General features: G+C 38.2%; 1 long non-coding RNA gene across 1 annotated transcript in view; it reads right to left on the bottom strand.

The window, feature by feature from the left end:
* LOC131914410 (uncharacterized) overlaps positions 1-20,832 on the bottom strand; it is a 31,659-nt gene that overhangs the window by 6,597 nt on the left and 4,230 nt on the right. The window contains exon 2 of the long non-coding RNA XR_009380125.1: positions 2,880-2,930. This is a non-coding gene — a long non-coding RNA (uncharacterized LOC131914410). The remainder of the gene's footprint in view (positions 1-2,879; positions 2,931-20,832) is intronic.

The raw sequence follows: 20,832 nt of genomic DNA, 5'->3' as shown, positions 1-20,832 counted from the left end.
AATGAAACCAGTCTCTGTCTATCACCCTGTACAAAAACTACCTCAAAGTAGACCATTGACTTAAATGTGAATCCTGAAACACTGAAGAAAACCTAAGCAGTACACTATGATAAAAGTGTAAGAAAATACTTTCTGAACAGGTCTCCATTTGCCCAAGAATTAAAGCCAACAACTTACTAGTGGAATTTAATAAAACTTGAAAAGCTTCTCCACAGCTGAAGAATCAATTGAGTGTAGAGGAAGCCCACAGAATGGGAGAGAATCTGTCAGTCATACATCTGGCAGAGGATTATTATCCAGAATATATAAAGAACTAAAAAACAAAACAACGAGTTGATAAAACAAACGATCAATTCAAAAAAATGGGCCTGAGACTTAAAAAGAGAGTTCTCAAAGGAAAAAAATCGCTAAGAAATATGTAAAAACTGTTCAGCATCCTTAGCATTAGGGAAACATAAATCAAAACAACTGTGGGATTTCATTTTATCCTAGTCAGAATGGCAAAGATCAGGAAAACTGGCAATAAATACTGGAGGGAATGTAGGGAAAAGAGAAGCCTCATTAACTCTTGGTGGGATTGCAAATTGGTCCAGCCACTCTGGAAATCAGGATGGAAAATTCCTGGAAAAGCCACTGAAAAATAAGGCTATCATATGGCCCAGCTATACCATTCTTTTGCATATTACCAAAAGACTCCATATCCTACTACAGAGATACTTGCTCAGACATGTTCACTGCTGTTGTTTTCACAAATTCTAGGTAATAGAAACAGCTTAAATGTCCTTCAAATGATGGATGGCTAATGAAAATGTAGCACACATACATTATGACATACTACTAGGTGTAAGAAAACATGAAGTCACGAACTTTGCAGACAAATGGGTGGAACTAGTAAGATCATAGCAAGTAAGCTAACCAAGACCCAGAACAACACATGTTGCATGTTCTCTCTCATCTGATGCTCCATCCAAATCTCCTTATGTATCCTGAAGCAACTTCAGAAACCAGGAAAGTAAAAAGAGGCCATTGCCAGGGTGAGGGATTGGGAGAGCAATAGAGGTAGAATAGTATGATAAAAGAAATTAGTTGGGTTAAATGGAAAACTCCAGGGGAGCTTATTAGGTTTGAAGAGGGGAATAAACACAGAAGGAGACAAAGGGATAAAATAACAAAAAAAATGTTTGAAAAAGACATAACAAATCATACTATTAACTCTCTACCTAAAAATACCTATTATACATGTAAGTTGCTGTACAAAAATACACATATAGTTTAAACAAAAATTTCCCATCTGGGCTGCCAATGCTTCCTCAAAGAACATGCAACAAACTGTGACACCATGCATGAGAAACCATCTTTTATCTTGTTGGTCAGGATTGTCCAAGAGACTCCAAAAGCAAGGCTATTGCTATTGCTCTTCAGAGGTGGAGGGTAAATTCCTATTGTTGAAGAAACTATTTAGATAAGGGCCCGGGATTCCTGAGCTAGCTAGAACTCACCTAAAAGCCTCTCCCTGAGAACTAGCTTTCATGATACCAGAAGGCAGCACTCAAACTTATAAAGGAGAGAAGAAACCAATAGTTCTACCCAGCTATGCACAATTCACAATAATGATCAGTATGGTGTGATAACCCTAAGAATGCAGTAGTGGTATGTATATCTTGGCAGTAACCAACTTTTCTCTAATTGGACTTAAAACCAGCTCAACGAGAGGTTAATAATGCCTAGTACTGGAAACCTAGCCAATTACCCAGGGCCAGTGAAGTCAGGAATCTTGGAGGAGATCTACAGCTGCCTCTTTACTATTCCATCACAATCCCTAACTACATCTGAATATCTGTCCTCGTACCCACAGTAAATGTAGACTTTGCTACTCATCAAGGAAACGTTTCTTTATAACAGACAGAAACCATTACAGGAAACCACAATAAAATACAATTCAGATTTGTGGTGTCCAGTCCCAAAGGATACATCAACAATACAATACAACTTTCACACATAAGGCTCAGGGATCATTGTGGAAGAGAGGCAGAAGAAGTTGTAAGAATCAGAGGATCAGGAAATTTATTGTGAGATTGTGTTTTCCTAGAAAACCTGCCTTAGCAAACCAGTGGTCTTGAGTTTTGCCTATGGAGCTTCACCCATTAAGTTTCACCAGTGTAACTGCCTAAACATGAGCTGAACAAGGGCGGCAATAACAGCCATGCTAAAGTGAACAATGGGAAGCCCAGGAGGTCTCAGTCCCACACAAATCTACAGCAACTAAGGAATACTGAGAGATGGAGAAACAGTCTTCTCTAGGGAAAGGCACACTAGTTGATTACCCAATACCAGATGGTCAGCCATGAAAATACATTCATACAAGTAACATTATATAGACTGTTTAGGTTGTATCTATGTATTTAGGAATACATACACTCGCACATGAGCGTGCACACGTGCACACACACACACACACACAAGCATATATACGTATGTAATAACAATTTAAAAAAGGAAGCCATGGATTTGAAAGACAGCAAGAGTAGGGCATGGCAGGCTCTTGAGGGAGGATACAGAAGGGGAAAATGATGTAATTATAATCCCATGAAACAAAATTTAAGATCTGTTTAAATGAACAAAACCATTCTGCTTCCTTCCTGCTACTAGGCTGTCATTTAGTTCAGATTCTGTGGCAGGGAGTGGTTGCAGAATGAATGTGGAGGTGATTGTGGTCTATGACAGTATCGTAGGAGCAGGGTCCAAGAAAACAACATGAGGAGAGAGTAATCTTCGTTAGGTGATGTCCAACAGTGAGATAATTTAAGTACGGTTTCCAGCTTTCAGCTATTACAAGAATTTTGAAGATTTAAAAATAGATATAATATGTTCTACGTTACATTCCCAGACGTGGAAGGGCTCCTGTGTAACATTCTCAGACTCTGTGGGTCCTGCAAGACATATAAAACAGAGAAGGGTGTTTAAGTCTGGACAAAACTGAAGCATAACCTAATGTTCCACATTCCAAAAGGAAAAAGAAAATCCTTGAAATAAAATCACATTATGTTATATCCTTGCAGACATAGCTGAGGTTAATATGAAAAGTATTAGGTCTATTTTTTCCTCTCTTTCTGAAGTAGTGAGCAAAGGAGGAAACAGATTTTAGGAAGTGGATACATTACTTATAATTTATTATCAGAGTGTAGAAATATTTCTGAAAGAATGCTGAAGTATAGACTAATTGAAGCTTTGAATGCAGGCACATTTTGTTAAAATGAGGGTCAAGTAGTATGTTCACCTCCTAAAGAGCGTGACATGGGGTGTTAGGCATGGTGGCTTGGAAACGTGATTAACTGAGATCTGACAAACATCACGCAAATGTCATTTGGTTTGTTTTTAGATTTCTACTGCAACATGTAAGATTCAAACTATATAAATAAACTTTTACCAACTCATTTTAGAAAACAGTGTTTCATGTTATCTTGTTTGCATTTTCAACATTAAGTATTTTATCTAGCTCTTATTTCTGTAACCATTACATAGCAAAGTCAATGATACCACCTGAGAAATCACTTTGTTACCAGGAAACCCATGCAGATTACTAACAATTATTTTATTTAAGAGATGTTAGAAATCTGTTATTGAACTAAAGCGATGAACATTTTTTTTTCATGTTCAGAAACACACAGCTTCTACCCTCTGTAGAGAAAGGAGTTTATCTGACTCACTTTAAATGAATTCATTGAGAAAAATGAAGTGTGAAAGCTGTCAATCACACTAGCAGAAACCTGCCTTAGCAAACCAGTAGCCTTGAGTGTTGCCTATGGATAAAGTCAGGCTGGATTAACTATGTAAAATATCTCTACATTTTAAAATTTAATGATTCTTTTTTAGTTGATCGAAAAATACTGTACAATATTATAATATGGGATTTTAACACGAGTCTTTGGGGAAAATATTAATAAATTTATTCTGCTTTTGTAGTTAAGAGAATTTCTTAATAAATGATTTTAATATTAAATCATTGCCCCTCTTCTTTATTATCACACACATACACACACTCACATATAGACATATATTCATGTGCATACATAAATACAACTTTCTGAGTCTGTTTGGTATTGCTTGTGTGCGTATGTGATTTTAGAGCTGATCACTTGGTATTAGAAAACCAGTTACTGGTCTTCTAGGAGAGATTAATTCTCCCTCTCTCAGCAGTTACTAGTTTCCTGACATTCTTTCTCTAGGGGTAGGACCCCCCCGGTGAGATTTCCCACTTCCAAATTAGCATATCTACTCATAGTGTCACTGTTTAGGTCTTGTTTAGACAGCCATACAATTGTTATTGTACATATAGCTTCCTGCCATTTTTAGCAGCCACAATCTATCTCACTTTCTGGTCCACTAGCTCTTACAATCTTTCTGTTTCCTCTTTTATGATGTTCCCTGAGCCTTACGGTCAGGAGTGGTGTTGTTGATGTTTCCACTGGGGCTAGACCACCTACAATCAGTTTATCTCTGCATTATGACCAGTTGTAATTTTCTGTAATGGTTTCTTTCTCCTGCAAAGGGAAGCTTCTTTGATGAAGGACGAAAGCTATACTTCTCTGCAGGCATGAGGGTAAAATTTAGAAAGCAGTTAGGAATTATGCACATCAAGTGAATAAAGTGTTGGTAGTGTGTTCTCCTATAGTATCCATGACTTCACTAGCCATGGGAAGCTGACTAGGTTTCTAGTGCTAGGTATGATTTTCCTCTTGTTGACTGGATCTTAAGTCTAATTAGACAGTTGTTGACTACAGCCAAGATACAAGTGCCATTATTGCCCCCTTAGATGTGTCTTGCCTTGCTGATCATTGTTGTGGTTCATAGGTATCACAGCTGGATGGTACTATTGAATGCTTCCCTTCCCTGGCAGCTTGTACAGCACCTTTTGATGCTATGAAAGTTAGATTGCAGGAATAAGGCTTTCAGGTCAGATTTTGTTCAAATCTTCAGACTCCTATGTCCAAAGTGTGTGAGTGTGTGAGTGTGTGTGTGTGTGTGTGTGTGTGTGTGTGTGTGTGCCTTCAGCAATAAGGACTCACCTTCAACCTCTGAGAGGCAACCAAGGGCAACAGAAATAGACTACATTGTTTTGGGAAGTCACTTATACTACCTTGACCAAGAGCTCTTTGGGAAACACTGTTAGTCCAATTGACATTATATATATGTATGTATATATACATATATATGTATGTACATATAATACTATGATTCCTTGAGGCTTTATCAAAGATCCTTAGTGTTATTTGTCTCTTCTCCCAGTCACTTCTTTGTAATTTTTTTTACTTTACTCAGCATTTAATTTGCTAATTAGTGTTGTTTTTCTGAGTTTCCTTAGAAGTTTGCAGAGGAAACATTGCACATACTGTACTATCTGTCCAAAATCAAGAAATTTGAATGCTGAAATATATGCAGCCTCAAGGATTCCAGATAAATTTCTAGTTCTAATATACTGCAAAATATGTTTTTCAAGATGTCCTTACCAACATTCCCAATGTCATCCTGCCCTCAAGAGGTAAAGCTTTGTTCCTTTTTCTAGCATGCATTATATACTATCAGAGTACAACATGACTTACAAGATTGGGGAAAAAAAAGACACAAAATTCTCTGCTTAAAAGACACTAGTTCTTAGATGCTAGACATATGACATTACCGTGTTACCAGGAAGCCTAAGAACACCATGAAAAGGCTGGCATACAGACCCAGATCCCACAGTTCTGAGTTTTGCATTCCATGCTAATATATCATCTACATATGCATCCACCTTAAAGGGAAATTCTCCAGGCCAACTCTGTTTGAAGTAAATATCACACAACTTAAAATCAGTCATGAACAAAAGAACGATTTTCCTTGTTAGATGCCACTTGGTGAAGTTTGTTACATAGAGTGTGGACACAATTAACTCCCTGTGAAAAGTTTAGTTTTCTTAGGGCCATGCAGATGGAAAGCTCGAGCTACCCAATGTGGACACTTTATGCGTAATCCTGAGACTCTGTTTATAAACTACCTAGGCAGTCATCTGAACCAGGTCCAAACAGCATCATCCTGTGACTGTATAAGAGGTTGGTAAAGAACCTCTTATGCAAATTCTTCCTGAATTCCTGATCCACAGAAACTGAGAAAAAAAAATGAAATGATTGTTGTTCTTTTTAGCCACTATTTCTTGGAATAATTGCTGACATACCAGTAGATAACCAGAACATCTGCACATAATTTTCAAACACCAGAAAGGAGCAAGAATTATGAACTCATAAAAAGTGGAAAGGCAGTGGTTTGGAAGCCATTTATACAAGAGATGAACTGCACGTCCCTGTGGTCATGGATTTTGAGGCCCTTGCTTCTCTCTAATGATAGAGGTGTTCAAATATGTCTCTCTGGGAGCACAGAGAGAGGGAGGTGGATTCTGCACTGTTGCACTTGGGTGGATTCTTCTCTGCTGAGCTTGCCTTTGCCTGCTGTTTCTAAGACTCTTTCAGTTGGCAAGATGATGCATACAGCTTTCAAAGTGTATGCTGTGGCCATGTGACTAGACAGAAAGAGACGAACACTGTTAGAATAACTACTTAAAGCACCAGTAGCTTAGTTCTTGGTGTCTGTGCTCGCTGATGCCAAAATAAACTTCAAGATTCTTTTTTTTTTTTTTTGAGAAACGTCCATTAAAAAATGTCAAATTGTGGTTTTTAAAAATTGATTCTGAAACTTACTGCTGAGAAAGATTTGAACAAGTTACTTTCTTCTCTTTAGTGCCCTGTTTTACAGATTACAATATCCTCCATGTATGGGTAAATACTGTTCATTCTTACAACTGTTTCTGGTACCCTGTACTTCATTTAAAAAATACAGAAGATGAGGCTGTATGACATGGTACAGTCACAGCAATACGCTGGATAGCCTGAATTCTGAATACCGACTTGTGTCCTTTGCTATACAGCGGCTCCTGGGCTTTATCTTACTCTCTTTGTACTATGTCTCTTGAATATTTATTACATCTGCACTTTTATGTTTGAATATGTTTCATTGCCACATGTGCAGAAGGCAAGACAGTTCTCTTTGGCCTTGAAGCTCGCACTGTCTTTTTCTATGGTGAAGGCTCTGCTAATGTTGGGCTCAGCTAATGAGGAAAAACAATCAGGAAATGAAAGTTTTAGTTCACCATTTGGGTTTTGTGGGAGACTGGGAGGCAGACCTGTCTCTCTGGTTCCCTCTCTTGGGAGGGAGGAGAAAGCTCTGGCTCTTTGGTGTTTTGAACTTCACAGGCTATCTTCTAAGCTAGAGTTCTGGAAGGCTCTGCTGGAAAAGCTTTGTTGTCTTTGAGAAATGTTTTAAAAGACAAAATAGACATTTGCAAACAATCCGTGAGTTCTTCATACATGACTGCTCAGTATTATTTTCTGTAAAAGACTCTTGCTTTTGTACAGTAAGATTTTCTTTAAAAACTACAAAATATTTTTGTCCCTTCACTGGTGGTGTTTACATGTCGATTAGTATTTTTCTTTGTCTCAAATACTGTTTTGACTTTTAGTCTTTAGGATAAAAAGATGTTTTTAAAAGGCATGAAAGTAAGAAAGGGCTTTTTGGAAGAAGGACTTGGGCAGGAGAGAGTGGAACAAGAGGTGGTGAGGGGCTGGATATGACCACAGTTCACTATATATGTATGTGAAGCTGTCAAAGAATAAATTAAAATATTTTAAAAACAAATCTGTTATTTAGCCTATTTATGGCATTTGAAATATAGATCAATTAGATCATATATGTTATTATATATCTTCAGTTCAGTTTCTTTTTCTCTTTGGTACTATGGATTGAACCCCAGGTCTTGTGACCGCTGAGTACATTTCTACCCGTGACCTATATCCAGCTCCAATCCAATTTAGAAATAACTTTTGCTGCTGTGCTGTATGTCAGTATAGGCTTGAGAGTCACAAAACGCTGCAAGTTCAGCTGTGGAGTAGGAAACTTTAACACTTGACAGAGAAAAAACAAGTCTGTAGCCTGGTGTCTGCACAAATGAAAAACCTCTCCATTTGGTCCCCAGTGCCAAATTAGGAACTGTAAACAACGTCTAACTTCTTTACTTATTCTCATCATTGCTGTTGTTGTTGCCATAGATACAGTTTCTTACTATGTAGTCCAGGATGGCTTGGATTTTACAGTGCCCCTGCCTCAGTCTCCTGAGTACTGAGATTACAGGTATGATCCATTAATTTGGTTTTAATGCCTTTATTTTTACAAATGAAAAATTTAAGCTAGAGAATAAGTGGAATATCTCTTAGGTTATAGAATTTGCCCCCAAGATTAAGGAAAGTTGCCGAGGGCAGGCATGTGTCAAGGGTGTCCCTGAATGAAGGCCTAGTAGACAGGCCATTTTGTAAAGCTGTGAGGTTGAAGCCTGGATTGCCTTGGAGAACCCAAGATGTTAGAGATGCCAGAGTTGTGGGATACCTCCCAACAAGAGCTGCTAACAGGAGTGGAACCAGCCGAAGAGAAAGAAGTTTGTTGCAGTCATAAAAGTTGAATGGAGTTGGAGAGCATTTTGACATCAGACATGAAGGTACAGAGTTTGGAATTTTCCCAGCTGGTTTTCTGTCTTGCTTTGGTCCAGTATTCCCTTGCTCTGCTCCCTTCCCTGTGTTTTGGAAGGATAATGTATATCCTATGCCGTTATATGTTGGAAGTATGTGAGCTGCTTTTTGATTTTGAATTTACAAGTGATTACAGTTAAGAGACTACATGAATATGAGAAAAAAACTTTGAACTTTGGACTTCAAAACATTGTTGAGACTGTGATAGACTATGGGGACTTTTAAAGTTGGACTACGTGCATTTTACACAATGAAATTGTTATAATCTTATGGGAGCTACGGAGTGGAATGTGGTAGTTTGCAATTGGCTCCCATAATCTCATAGGGAGTGGCACTATTAGGAGGTGTGGCTTTGTTGGAGTGGTATGGCTTTGTTGGAGAAAGTGTGTCACTGTGGTGGCTGGCTTTGAAGTTTCCAATGCTCAAGCTACCACCCAGTGTTTCAGTAGACTTCCTGAAACCTGCAAGATATAGCACTCTCTGCTGCTCCAGCACCACATCTACCTGCATGCTACCATGCTCTCTGTCATGATGACAATGGACTGAACCTCTGAACTGTAAGTGAGTCATCCCAATTAAATATTTTTGTATAATAAAAAAGAAGGGAACACAAATAGCTAAAAATAAAACTCAAAGTATATGCAATAGAAATGATTTGTTTTCATAATATGTTTAGAAATTATCCACATTTTGAAATTACTGAAAGTCACTGTAAAATGCTATAAGAACAAAGGAGAGGATGTAGATAGGGCTCAGTGGCTAAGAACATGTACTGCTCTTGTAGAGGACTAGGGTTCAGTTTTTAGCACCCACACGAGTTGGCTCACACCTGCCTGTAACTTTAGTTTCAGAGTATTTGACTCCTTCTTCAGGCCTTTGTAGTTACCAGCCAACTTGTAGTGCCCATAAATACACTCAGGCCCCCACAAATCTAAATAAAATAAGATAATAAAAATAAATCTATAAAAGCTTACAAAATATGTTTTTATGTATGTACATACACACACACACACACACACACACACACACACACACACAGGTTTCCATATGACATTTTCAATGGTCTTCAGTCTTTTTTTCCCCTTCAGTATGCCCTCCTCTATCCTTCCTTAGCTCATCAAACCATTTTAACCCTTCATATTTCATTATACTTTTAATACCATTGTGTTATAACTATTCTTTAGAAAGACCCTAATGGCTTATCCCCACATCTCTTAAACCCCTCCTCCGCGGAGTTTCTACTTGTAGTGGGTGGTGATTTACCGCAGTAACCCACAACTGGACAAAGTACAGAGAAGAAGATACTAAAGAATGCTCAGTCCCAAATGGAACATACCCCACACCCTCTCTCCAGGCTGAGAGATCATTGCAGTAGAAGCGGCAGAAAGAGCGCAACAGCCAGAAGTGACAGATGGCGACACGGAAACATACGGATAGAGCAGGCCAGTTGCACCTATGAACTCCCAGTGACAAGGATGTTGTCACATCCATATAACTAGGACAACTCCAAGACAAACCAGACCCCATCATGGGAAAGGATATCAGCTCCAGCTGAGGAGCTGGAGAAGGACATCAGCTCAAGCTGAGAGCTGGGAAGGACATCAACTCAGGCTGAGCAGCCATTGGCAATTGTTAACTGCTGGAAGAGGGAAAGATCATTTTCTCTAGGAGCGACTCCCCTGAGAAGCTGACTCTGCTCCAGTAGAAAGCACACATCCAATAATATTTGACAACATAAATTGTTTTGAAGGTTTTAAAAACAGGACACAAAGTTGGTTGGGTAGGGAAGTGCGGATTGATCTTGGAGAGTTGGAGAGAGGGTGAATATGATCAGAACACATTGTACATCATTTGAAACTCTCAAAGAACTCATAAAAATAATGTTTGTGGAAAGAAAAAAATTTAAAGTGAGCAAAAGAAAATAGATTACTTTCAAAATTTGTGAAAATACTGAATTTTTATGAATTACCGAAAATGAAAAGGGCAAGCTTGCAACTGGGCTAGGCCACATTTCATACCAAGTGCTGGATTCACATAACACCATTTTTTTCTGTTGTTGATCTTTCTTTTACTTCTTTGCAAAACTAATTAATCCACAGCACACACCTGTTGGCTGCCAATGATTCCAACTTTTATACCTTATCACCCATGACACCAGGAAGAGAATGACCTCAAGTTTCCCTTAGAACTGAGTGAAAATATTCTAGAAAAATGATTTAACTTGAGAAGGCATAACACCAAAATCAAACTATATCAGGGGGACAGTTTACACTGAATTTATAGAGACATTTCCCCATAAATGTTTTAGTGGAGGAAAAAAAAACAGATTTGCTTTCTAAAATATTTTAATTTTATTTGTATGTGTATATGTATGTCTCTGTGTGATTACATGCATGGGTTTGGGGGTGTCTAGGGGGATCAGAAAAGGGTGTCAGATCTCCTAGAGCTGTAAAAACAGGCAGTTGTGAACTGTCCAACATGAGTGTTAGGAACTGAACTTGAGCCCTCTGCAGGAGCAGAAGGTGTGTAACTGCTGAGCCATCTCTCCAGCCACAAGGCAGGTTTTATACAGGGGATATCTACCTATCTACCATGCTTTCTTGTACACACACTGATGATTTAATCCATTATTTAATTTATAGAAACGTATTACACATACTTAGAACATTGTCAATGAAAAAAAGAAGACTATTTTTGAATGTAAAGTTTGGAGTGGAACTGAAGTGTAATGTACTGAGGTAGGGCGAAGGCTACCATCTTTAGAAGGGCTTGCTTACAGAGTTGACCCCTGGCTGGTACAGGTTAACGTAGCTTTTGTCACTAAATGGTGAGGATGTTTTGCTATGTTAGTGCTGCTTATTCCAACACTGTCAGTTATTGAGAACACTTCTTTCTGTTTGGAGTCTAGAGTTGTATTTTTTAGTGAATTGTGCTTATGTGAACATTCCCAGTAATGGTCCTGACCTATCAGTCTCAAGCCGGCATTTTTGGACATAATGTTTCACATGCTGCTGCATTTTCCCAGGGCACATATGTGTTCTGCATGCCAGAGGAGAGAACAGGTATAGAAATCCCTCCCATTAACAGCTCCAGAACCCACAGGTGCTTTTCTGCCGTTAAACCTCATTCTGTCCCTGTGGTAAGTCTTTGCTGCAGTGGGATGATATTAAGAGTCCTAAATTTTTTTCTTGTGAGTCACTGGAGTAAGTAGATTTAGAACATTCCAAAAAGGAACATTTTAGGTTTATTGTATGGCTAGAACTTTCTGTAACATCCCCTACCATCTTTCCGTCTTGGTGCGTGTAGACTAGTACATTTTTTTCATCGCTGTGATAAAACATTAGCGCACGTTTGTAACAAATGTGATGTAAACAAACATAGCAAACCCACAAAATCCTGTCTTCATGTTAATCACATTTGTCATCCTCCACAGTTTGGCTGTCCTCTTATTATTCCAATATTTTTATTGCTGTCCATTTTTCATAGAATTTTTTGAAGTTGTTTTTCCACAGAACTACTAGAATATCTTGTATAGCACTCAGGAGGCAGAGGCAGGTGAATCTCTGTGAGTTCGAGGCCAGCCTGGTCTACAAAGTGAGTTCCAGGACAGGCTCCAAAGTTACACAGAGAAACCTTGTCTAGAACAACCAAAAAGAAAAGAATATCTTGTGTATTAATGGCTCTGACAGATTACAAATGATCTACTGGTCTTATTTTTCTCCATATATTTTCTTTGATTGTGTTTGGTATGTAAAATTCATACATCTTTTGACTTGTTTCATACTGTTAATGACTTTTCAATATTTGGTGAAGGTACGCAGACATTCTAATTTTTTCTGTTTTATATAGCTATTTACTCAAAGTGTCATCTTCTAATATTCAGTTTCTTTTTAATTTTTTGTATACCTATTGTTCTTGTCAAAGTTTTAGATTGCAGTATTTTCTCTCCATTCATCTTGAGTGAATGGTTTCCATACCTGGCCCTTACTGCAGAATGTGATTGCAAGTGTATTTTTAAACTTTATTGTGTGCATATAAGTGCAGGATAACACATAGTCATAGAGCTTCAGAGTTAGAAGTTGATGCTTTGCATTTTCTTCAGCAGTTAACAGTGCTAATATGATACTGTGGTTAGCTTCAAGCTCAGTTTTTGTTAAGTCATGTTTCATTTCTTTGCCTACATTTTCTCTAAGTCGATTCAGACTATTGTGTTAAGGTCCAGTGTCAGCAAGCTGTGCCCTTCAGTTTTTCCTTTGTCGCTTTGCTTCTGGGTAAGCCAGTGCCCTATTAAAAAGCCAGTTTAGAGCTGGATAGGCTAGGTGCCTTGGTAGATAAAGGAGTTTGTTGTCAGCAATGACAACCAATGTTGGGTCTACTGGACTTACTGGAGAAAACTGATTCTCATAAGTTATTGTCCCTAAAACAAATAAGTGTGATACAAAATTTAAAAGAAGGATCAGTTTAGAAAAAAGGTTATGTTTTGTATCATATTTTTTGTTTGTGTTTTACTCTCCCCTTAAAACTATCTTTGATCTGAAATTGCAGATTTGTCTTGGGGAATTGTCTTGTACTTTTCTGTGACTGTGATAAGACACCAATTTATCAGACAATGGGTTTCCTCGGGATCTACGGTTTTGAAGGGTTAGAGTCCATGAAAATCTTGGCAGGGAGCATTGAAGCAGGCATGCAGGCATGACAATGGAACAGTAGCTGAAGGTTTATATCTTGATCTCTAAACATGAGAGAGAGAGACAGAGAGACAGTGCTGGGATTAAAGGCGTTAAAATACCACCACAAGACAGAGAGACAGAGAGAGAGACAGAGACAGAGACAGAGAGACAGAGAGAGAGACACAGAGAGAGAGAGAGAGAGAGAGAGAGACAGAGAGAGAGAGGCAGAGAGAGAGAGAGAGAGAGAGAGAGAGAGAGAGAGAGAGAGAGAGAGAGAATGGGAATGATAGGATTCTTTTGAAACATCAGACTCCATCCCTAGTGTTACACTATCTCCAATAAGACCACACCTCCTAATCCTTCCCAAACACTTCTACCAACTAAGGACCAAGCATTCAAATATATGAGCCTATGGGGGGTATTCTCGTCCAAACCATATGGCTACGTCTTTCTCACTTCTACAAAGATCCACCCTCACCTTTTAGTTAATGTGGTAGTTTGAATAATAATGGCCCTGTAGGCCTATAAGGGTTCATACTTACACACCTTCTTGTAGAAAATGTGTTGACTGGGGTGGGCTTTGATATCTCAGATGCTCAAGCCAGCCATGCTCAGTGTAGCATTTACTTCCTGCTGCCTATTGATCCTGATGTAGAACTCTCAGCCCCTTCTCCAACACCATGTTTACCTACATACCGCCATGCTTCCCTCCATGATGATAATGGACTAAACCTCTAAAAGTATAAGTCAGTCTCAATTAAATGTTTTCTTTTATAAGAGTTGCCATAGTCATGGCTTCTCTTCACAGCAATAGAAACCCTAACTAAGACAATTAGTAAGTTAAGATCAGAAGAAATGTGGTACTATGTAGCCTGTTGGAATCTCTTACAACCCTCAGTAATGATCAGTGAGTAGAAGAAATATCCTGTAGGTTATTAATATTCCATCATTTTATCACTATCTAGTCTCCAAAGCTTGTGCCTAAAATATTTAGAATCATTTGTGGGACATTTCAACACTTTTTCTTGGATTCTCAGATTCCAAGATCTTCCTGCAATTTGAATCAAATTATATTTCTCATATTCTTCAGTACATCTTGTGTGAATTGTGAGATCTTCTTCAACCTGAGTATAAGCACACATTCCTGTCTATATTTTCTTATTTCATTATTTGCTTCTAATATTGGGGCTTCTTCATTACCACATACATGATTAGAAAAATCACCTATTCCTTACTAGCGATTAGAAAAATAGTCTGTTTTTGTATCGATACAATATAAATTAAAGAGCAGTTGAGGGAAGCAAAAAAGATTTTGGTCATAACTCAAGTTTTTTTGGCTGAGCATGAACCACACAGCCACAGCAAGCAGTCATGCATCAAAGTATGATAGATACATAGCAAAATCAGCAGTGCTTAATTTCCATGCAAAAGAAATCAATCTTCTGTCATAGTAGATTGTAATTTTACTTATCTGTTTAGTTATATTTCATTATTATCTCATTGCTTTTTAAATGAACTAGATCTAATGGAAAAATACATTCCAGTGACCATTTTTCTTCTTCTTTTTTTTTCCACAAAAAAAGAGCTGTGGGCAAAACTAAAATTTGCTGATCTCAGGATTGTGATACTATTTTAGGATAATTTCATCCAGATGCTAAACTTAAAACTTAACAAATTTAGGGTGTTGGACAAATGAAACGTTAACCACAGAGAAGTTTAGTATGTTATTTACCTAATGACAATTTTTACATTCAATTTTTAAATCTGCACTTTAAATCTGAATTTTAATAACAGAGATATTTACTAGGTAAATTTACAGCAGACTGTTTTCTATACATCATCATACTGGAGACACAGTAGTCTAGAGACATAGTTGTCTGGACAGTGTTCCACATGTCCACTCATGACTGATTTACAACTTCTAATGCAAATACATACAAACTTGTTCTTACATTTCTTTGGAGATTAGATATGATATTCTGGATCAACAAAAGATTAAGTACCTAAGAAAAATATATCTGTCTCTTAACAATGTTTCCTGTTAGTGTCTGGAGATGTAGATGATCTTGTCACCAAATATATGTACAATACATCTTATGGAATTATGAGGTTGATTTTTTTAACAGCTGTGACAATGTTTTCTGTTTGCTCCTACTCAATATTTAAAGACTATCCTCTTGATTTTCTGAGCACATTAGTTCTAGAATCATGAGATTTAAAAGGCTTTGTAGTGGCTAGACAGAGAGAGAGAGAGAGAGAGAGAGAGAGAGAGAGAGAGAGAGAGAGAGAGAGAGAGAGACAGACAGGCAGACAGAGAGACAGACACACACACACACACACAGAGACAGACAGACAGACAGAGAGAGACAGACAGACAGAGGGAGAGAGACAGAGACAGAGACAGAGACAGAGAGAATGGAATTTTGAAAATCATTTAAAAAATCTTAGCTGGAAAGAATATTAAGTCATCATTCTTTGTCAACATATCTATTGATATAAATTGTAGAATATACTTAAAATATAGCTGTAGATAACCTCATATTTTTGGTTTGAAGATACTTGCTCCATGAAAAAGCTTATGTATATATGTATACAATGGTATGAATATTCAGAATATTAATTATATCAAGTACATAAATATGTAATAATGTATATACTATAGCAAAACAATTATTGTGTGGACTAAAGTTTACATCATCAACCATCAAGCTCTTTTCAATTTTGGTAAGATAAAACTGAGAAGAATGCAATATATTTAACTTTAAATATTTCACATATTTAATTCATATGTATATATTATTTCTTCCTTATATTTTGATAGGGATCTGTTTGGTCTTGAAGTTATTTGAAGTTCACTAGCATATTTCACTGTAGTAAAAACTCTTGTTATGATGCCATCTTCTTGTGAATCGTTTGGGAAAATATGTGACCCTATAACTTAAGAAGTGGAAAATTTCACACCCTGATTTGGAATTTCAGACTTTCTACCGAGACGTAGAATATGACTTACCTATTTTTAGAAAAGAACATTGTGGAATACACATTGAATTTATTAATGCTTTTTTGGTCAAAATATGAGTAGCCTATCCCTGTGTACACCCATCAACCTAGTTTCCAGGCATCACAGCCCCATGGATGGTTCCATTTGGATCAGGACTCTGAGGCTGTCCCCAGCACAGCAGCAGATGATCAGTAAGTAGGAATCAAGCAGAAGTCTGACACCACATCATACCAGAAGATGGGAAATACACATATCACCATAAATGGGAAATGCTGGTGAATTAACAAGCACTGCTGTGTGAGCCCAGCAGATAGGATTGTGTGAGCCCAGCAGATAGGTCAACTGGAGGTCAACTGGTGACATGGGGGATTGTGTTATGGGACTGTCTTGTGACCCAATTGAGTTTAAGTAAGGACTTTGGACTTATACCTTTTGGTAGGTAAAATTCTTATAGACAAGACAGAAAGTAGTAATTGGTCTAAAAATTTTAAATGCTAAAATTGTGTCTGAATTGATGCTATAAGCTTGCATAAGAAAAATGAAAATATAATATTCCAGATATGAAATATTTTCCTGAGCAGAGTTAGGAGATGAGAGCTTTGTTATTATCTGCTTGAGGATTTAATATCTGATTCACGGTCCATCGAAGAGAAGCGACTTTATCTTCACTTACCAACAATTTAAACTATGATATAAATTTATTGTGATATGATTTGGGAAATTGTGAGAGTTGGGTAAATTAAGGAATTTTTTCAAGTGTTATTCAACTCATGAATGCATGCAAATAGATGCTTTTAAGTCTCAAATATTTATCAAATTCTTAAATTACACTATGAAACAAAAGAAAAAATATGCTGCCTCTGAACTTGTATCTAGGTTTGTCAGAAAATTCCTTTGTAGCTTCGAGCAATTGAAAGGAGAATGTGTGCAGGCGTTGAGGGCCAACTCCACTTTTATGTGATGAAAACACATTCATCTAACTGAATGTCCTTAAGTAGTGTTTCTGAAATGGGTGGCTTTTAATTGTGCAGTGCCAGGTGCCTATTAAGAGTACAACCATGACATTTGCTCAAACCATTCAACACTTGTCTATCAACCATGTGATGCATTTGAAACAGTAGATATTTGTAGTCTCTAAAAACCGTACAACTTATAGACAGATATGACTAGCTCAATAACCTCTCGTTATTGAGCATAGTGGAGTCATCATAGGTTTGGGTGTGGACTAACAGAAAATATGAGGAACAAATTTGTAGTTTGATTAGTTCCCAGTAATATTAAATTTCAAGTCACCAAGTCAGTTCCCTCAAGTACTTTCAAACTGTTTCTGAGGAACCTGCCTAAAGAAATAACGCAATATATAGTCTGGAGTAAATACAGAAACCAGGAAAGTAAAAGAGACATTGCAGGGGTGGTGAGGGGGGATAATAAAGTGGGAAATAGTAGGGTACAGGTGATCTGAAGGGGGAAATGGAAAAAAATGGGAGCTCTCTGATTAGAGAGGGATATAAGTGCAAAAGAAAGAGGATAAAATACCAGCAAGGACGTCCGAACGATTCATAAGGAATCACACTATTAACTATCTACCTAAAACTACCCAAAACACACATAGGTGAGTGCATAAATCCCCCATCTGGACCAACAATGCTCCCTCCAGGAGCAAAGACTCCCTAAGATGTTGCAATATCAGGCACAAGAAGCCCTCTTTTGAGTTGTTTGGCCAGTGCTGTCCAACAGACTCTCAAAACATTAGTCTAGGTATCACCCGTGCTTGCCCCTAGAGGTAGAAGGTAGGTCTCTATTGCTGAAGACACCATGCACTTCATACAAGGGTCCAGCCCTCCCTCCCCACACCCCCCTCCGATGGGGTGTTACTGACCTGAAAGCTTCCTCCATAAGGACTAACTTCCATGATATGAGAAGGTACCACTCAGGTTTTCAAAAGAGAGAAGCAATCAACGGTCCTACCCAGCTATGCTGCCTATGAATCACAACAGTGACCATGATGCCATAATGTTAAGAGTGCAGTAGTGGCATGCATACCTTGGTGGTAACCAATAGCTCTTTAATTAGATTTAAGACTTGCTCATTAAGAGGGAAATCGTGCCTCCTACTTGAAACCTAGCCAACTCCCTAGGACTAGTGAAGTCCTGGATCTTGGAGGAGAACCTACACTCATCACTTTACTAAACCAGCATAATCCCTAACTACATCCTAAATATTTGTCCTCATATCCACAGATAAGTGTAGTTCTCATCTCTCATCAAGGAAATTTTGTTTGCAGAAGACAGAGACCTTTACAAAAAAAATCACAACCAATAGAAATGCAAGGTGGTAGAACCCAGTCCCAACTAATACATCTAGAATACAGCTTCTGCACTTGAGGCTCAGGGATCATCAAGGGAGAGGAGATAGAAAGATTATAAGAACCAGCAGAGTAAGGAATTTTCTTTAAGATTTTGTCTCCTAGGAATGTCAGAAGGTACACCTAAAAAGTCTCACCAACATGACTGCCTATACATGGCTTCGACAAGGTCAACAGTAATAGATCTGTTAATATGGATGGATTTCGAAGGTGGGAGAAGCTCATGAGGCTTCAACCCTACACAAAGAACTACAGGCAACCAAGGAAGGCTGAGAGCGGGAGAAATAGCCCTCTCAGGGAAGAGCACACCAAATGGTTGTCCAATACCAAATGGCCAACCCGGAAAACATATACATACAAGTACCATACAGACTGAGCAGGTTGTATTTATGTTCTTAGACATATATAACAATATATACATATATATATATATATATATATATGTGACAATAATTACAGAAAAAAAGAGGTTATGAATTTGAAAGAAGTAAGGTGGCAGAATGAGGGGTTTGAGGAAAGACAGGGAAGGGGAAATGATGAAATTATATGATGATATAAAAAGATTAAAAAAATTAAGAAAGGTCAATGATTAATTTTAGTGTTTGCAAGAAACAAAAACAACAAACAAACAAACAAACAAAAAAGCACCTCGTTGTTATGAATCACCAAGGCATTGTGGAGGGAATTAAAATCAACATGACTGTCAATTGCATTTGAAATAAGCAAATGAATGGTAGCTCTAAAAACCAAATTCCCATTCCATATCTTCAGATGGGCTTTTTAGAAACATCTTTGACCGGTTCATCAAACTGAAGGAATTTCTCATGTTGGTCAGACACACGGGGTGATCTCCATCTCTGATGAGTTACTCTTTTATTTCCTATATGTTATACATTCAAAACACACTATCACTTTTCTTCCTGAGTTTTTGAAACAGTTTGGCTGTCCTGGAACTAGCTCTGTAGACCAGGATGGTCTTGAACTCATAGAGATCTGCCTGTCTTTGTCTCCCCAGTGCTGGGATTAAAGGCATGGGTCACCATTACTGGGCTACCCTTCTGCCTCTTAAGGCCCAATATACTTCATTTTCATCATGGAAAAAAAGAAAAAAAGGCTTGTGTCCAATGGAACAGTAAGAATATCATACTGTGTGTGTGTGTGTGTGTGTGTGTGTGTGTGTGTGTGTGTATACATATAATTTTGTTGGAAGTAAATTTTATAGGACTGTTTTTTGCTGTTGTTGGTCACAGTTAAATAAGACTAGATCTCTAACTTCTCTACCATTTCTGAAAGTTAGGCACGTATGCAGGAGAAAAGTATCAGCTTGATTAACTGCAGGTTTCTCCCTTTTCCCTCCCATGTCTTCTGACTTTATTCTCAGTTCCTCATACAGAATTGCTGTCTGATTGTACTTTGATGGTTTGCTATGGAAATACTGCACTGGTGGACTATCACTGACTTTCTGCACAGTGAGCATAGCAGCCTCTGTGGTCCACCCCCAAAACAAGTACAGACTCACAAACACACACACACACACACACACACACACACACACACACACACACACACACACACACAATTCTTTCTGTATCTGTGTCTCTGTCTCTGTATTCCTCTCTCTCTCTCTTCTCTCTCTCTCTCTCTCTCTCTCTCTCTCTCTCTCTCTCTCTCTCTCTCTCTCTCTGTGTGTGTGTGTGTGTGTTTACAGGATAGTTTAGTTGGCCATCAAAAAAATCGACTCCATGTTTGTTTATTCATTTTGTATGTCTGTGTGTGCATCTGTGTGTTTGTGTGTGTGTGTGTGTGTGTCTGTGTGTGAGTGCATCTGTGTGTGTCTGTGTGGGTGTGCATCTGTGTGTGTGTCTGTGTGGGTGTGCATCTGTGTGTGTCTGTATGTGTGTGTGTCATCTGTGTGCGTGTGCATCTGTGTGTGTCTGTGTGGGTGTGCATCTATGTGTGTGTGTGTCTGTGTGTGTGTGTCTGTGTGTGTGCCTGTGTCTGTGTGGGTATGCATCTGTGTGTGTTTGTGAGTGTGTGTCTGTATGGGTGTGCATCTGTGTGTGTCTGTGTGGGTGTGCATCTATGTGTGTGTGTGTCTGTGTGTGTGTGCCTGTGTGTGGGTGGGTATGCATCTGTGTGTGTTTGTGAGTGTGTGTCTGTATGGGTGTGCATCTGTGTGTGTCTGTGTGG

The sequence above is a fragment of the Peromyscus eremicus genome, chromosome 7 (genome assembly GCF_949786415.1).
Source record: "Peromyscus eremicus chromosome 7, PerEre_H2_v1, whole genome shotgun sequence".
NCBI lineage: Eukaryota > Metazoa > Chordata > Mammalia > Rodentia > Cricetidae > Peromyscus > Peromyscus eremicus.
The sequence above is the reverse complement of the archived record's forward strand: the minus strand, read 5'-3'. Positions and strand labels throughout refer to the sequence as shown.